This window comes from Podarcis erhardii (genome assembly GCF_964252035.2).
Source record: "Podarcis erhardii genome assembly, chromosome: 7".
In the NCBI taxonomy this organism is placed as follows: Eukaryota; Metazoa; Chordata; class Lepidosauria; order Squamata; family Lacertidae; genus Podarcis; species Podarcis erhardii.
Window position 1 is genome coordinate 13,011,956 of NC_138511.1, and position 3,601 is coordinate 13,015,556.

General features: G+C 47.9%; 1 long non-coding RNA gene across 1 annotated transcript; it reads right to left on the reverse strand.

The window, feature by feature from the left end:
• Positions 1-540: 540 nt before the first annotated feature.
• On the reverse strand, positions 541-2,301 carry LOC309347049. The gene is made up of 2 exons (XR_014158792.1): positions 1,766-2,301; positions 541-1,521 (listed from the first exon to the last, which is right to left on the reverse strand). It is a non-coding gene; the product is annotated as an uncharacterized lncRNA (long non-coding RNA).
• Between the last annotated feature and the right edge of the window lie 1,300 nt (positions 2,302-3,601).

Genomic DNA, 3,601 nt, shown 5'->3' on the forward strand with positions numbered 1-3,601 from the left:
TCACTCCTGGCCCCCCAGGAAAGGGGGTCAGACTTGGTTTATTCAGCTGATTAAATAAGAGACAATTGACTTCTCAGGTCAGAAAAAGGGTCTGCAATACTTCCAATTTTTGTTACACCCCCCCCCAGCCTTTGAAGAGCATCCTTTCTTAAAGACTATCTACACCTCCTGTGGAATGCAGGTGGCGCTGTGGGTTAAACCACAGAGCCTAGGACTTGCTGATCAGAAGGTCGGCGGTTCGAATCCCCGCGACGGCGTGAGCTCCCGTTGCTCAGTCCCTGCTCCTGCCAACCTAGCAGTTCGAAAGCACGTCAAAGTGCAAGTAAACGGAGTTTCCGTGCGCTGCTCTGGTTCGCCAGAAGCGGCTTAGTCATGCTGGCCACATGATCCGGAAGCTGTACGCCGGCTCCCTCGGCCAATAAAGCGAGATGAGCGCTGCAACCCCAGAGTCGGTCACGACTGGACCTCATGGTCAGGAGTCCCTTTACCTTTACACCCTCCTGCACATTTAGTTTTGTATACCACTTCTCAGTTTCCTGGTTCACCTGCAACTGTCACTTTATTTGTACTGAAACAGTTACTTGGCCCTTGAGCATAATGTGTTTCTTCCAAGGCCTGGGAGGAGGATTCCCTTCCCACTGGTTGTTTCCTGAATAGGATTTTCAGGTCCACCAAAAAATTGTAAGATCCACGGTCGAACATCTTCCTCTGTGGGACCGGTGGCTTCCGGTGCATCCATCACCAGAGAGTTTGGAGGTTCAATGTCCACCACAGGTTTGGGATGGTAAGGCTTCCTTTCCACTTCTTACCAGGTCACAGGCTGGAACCGATACCTATAAAGATAGGGGAGAAAATGGGCAGGGCAACTGCATGTTCATGCAATTAATCATTTCCTGTTGTCCTTCTTGGGTTAGGATTGTCTTTGCTGTAACCACAGGGAATCTTCGGCCATGAAGCTGGGTTCATCCACAAACATGTCCTCATCTGCATCTCAAAAGGGAACAGGTAGAGGAGGAAGGAGGTGAGGCTGATGTGGTGTGAACACACTGGCATGAGCACGAGTTTGGCTGCACCGGTGTGTTTGCACTGTGCCAACCTTACTCAACCCTGCCAGCACCAGCAATGTCCGCAGTGGGAGGTCATATAAGTGCCAGGACTTTACCCTGCCCACAGTGCTAGCTGCAACCCAACATGGAAACCCTACGCATAATCCTACTAAATCTAGTTGGTTTAATAGCAGTATTAGGCTAGCAAAATCTTGTGAGATCTTCCTGAAATCTCACAAGATCTCTTGAGCTCTGTAAGATCTTGCAGACGGCCACTCACCTTTCCAGTCGGCACTGCGTCCAGTGCTTAACAGCAACTTCGTCCTGAAGCCTCCAGGTTCCCTCTGCCTCTATGTCCGAGTCCTTCTGCCAGCTGCCTGGGGTCATTCACAGGCCGACGTGTCTCTCTCTTTTCTCATTTATGGCGCTTATATCCAACCTGGGATCTCAGAGCAGTCTCGAAGGGGTTTTCTATCTAATCAATAAAATGACACTTAAACAAAATCATAGAATTGTAGATTTGGAAAGAATCCCAAGGTGCATGAAGTCCAATTGCATTCAAAACAGGAATCCAATTCAAGAATCCCTTGCAAATGGCCACCCAACCTCTGTGTATAAAAAACCTCCAAAGAAGGAGAGTCCACCACCTTCTGAGGGCGTCTGAATTGATATCCCATCTTTTACTCCAAGGAGCTCAAGATGACATACATAGTTCTCACCTTCTCATTTAATCCACACAACCTGGCCCCAGGTCACCCAGTGAGCTGCATAGCTGAGTAAGGAGGGATTTGAACCCTAGTCTCTCCCAGGGTTTCCCCTTCTGAGAAACAGCTCTTCACTTCACTCACAGAAGCTGCTCAGTTCTGCTCCTGATGAGCAGTTGCTGGCGTGGTTTAAAAGAAACCCAACTGCAAGCATTCTATGATGTCACAGTAGGGGGCTTGCAGGCGCTGGGCAACAGAAGTGGGCATGAGTGTTACACAAATCTGAAGGTGCACACATAGCAGACATGCACCCTAGAGAAAAAAACAATCCTTCACCATTCAAAAATTATAAAATATTCCCTGAAAAAAAAGACACATTCTTTGAGTTCACAGAGCAATCCTGAAGCCCTCTTAATGACCCCAGATATTTACTCTGCAGTTGAAGGAAAAACCTTTCCCAATAGTTCTTTTCACTTACAAATCCTTCAAAAGCTATAAACATCTCACATAAATAGGGGTAGATCTGTGACAATGGATTCAAGAACTGAGGTATTTACCATTTCAAGGGAAAGGCTCAGACTGGCCAGGAAAGGGCAACCAGCAAACATTGTCAGGTATCATAACAAGAGACAAGCTAGGAGACAAGACTGCCTCTTTCTGTGATGCATGTATGATGCTTGTTGGGTGGGCAGTGGTTTTCAAACCAGGGTGCTGTGGCACCCTTTGGTGCCTTGAATGATGGTCAAGGGTGCTGGGAGCAACACTGGCCTCTGTCCCTCTTTCTCCCCCCCCATGCCTTCTTGCATCTCTGCCTCCCAAAGGTTTGCACAGCTGTTTGTTGCAGCACCCCTGGCTACAAGCTCCCCAGGCGAACGGTGGCTCTGGAGCTGGCAAGGGGGTACTTCCCAGGCCCCTGTGGGGCAGCATGAGGAGGCACCTCTCTTTAGGGAAGGGGCGGCAGCTGTGGCTGTCCAGAGGACTCCGAAGGAGAGGGGAGAGGAGAAGAAGGAACACTCCACAAGGGAAGGAGTCAGAAAAAGGACGAGAGGCTGCCAGCTCTGCTGGCAAGGGGTGACATAGCTGGGCTCCTGAGCCTCACAGAAAGAATGTAGTTGGTCAAGTGAGCCATGGACTCAAAAAAGTCCAAAACCTCTGGGCTAAGGGAAACCCAGCCAGATTGAGGGGGCGTATTAAAAATAAATTATTATTGTTGTTGTTATGGGCAATTTCTCAAGTCTTTAAAAGTTGTTACACACACTTGTCTTGGCTCCTCACCTCCATGCAACATGTAAGGTGAGAAACTCTGTCGCAACAGTAAAATTAAGATCTGCCTTGCTTTGACTGGTTCCTGCCACCGCTCATTTTTCTCTGACCCATCATGGATTTAGCCCCAACCCCAATAAACTAGTAACTGAAAGGAGGTGGGTCATGGGAATTGAAGCGTACGCTTTCTGCATACGACACACCCACTGCCAAGCAGCTCCATCTCACCTGCCCCTAACCCCATACCACCCTCTCTCCTAAAATAGACCGGGGTTACTGAGTCCTTCCCGGCAATAGAATTAGCCGTTCTGGAAGATTCCTAAAATGTTATTAATCCAGAGTTCAGAGTTCAGAATTCAAAGGCCCCAAATATAAAATAAACGTTCATAAATGTACACGGCAAACACATAAGTAAGTACAGGGGAGCAATCCTGTCAGCTTCTTTAGGAGTCAACAAGAGTCTGCAGGATACAAATAATAGAAAAAGTATTAAACTGTACATTTCAAAGAATATAAATATATATATCACCCTAGCGTTGCATGGCATTAACATTGCTCTAACCACTAGGCCACATGGCCTCTCCTAGA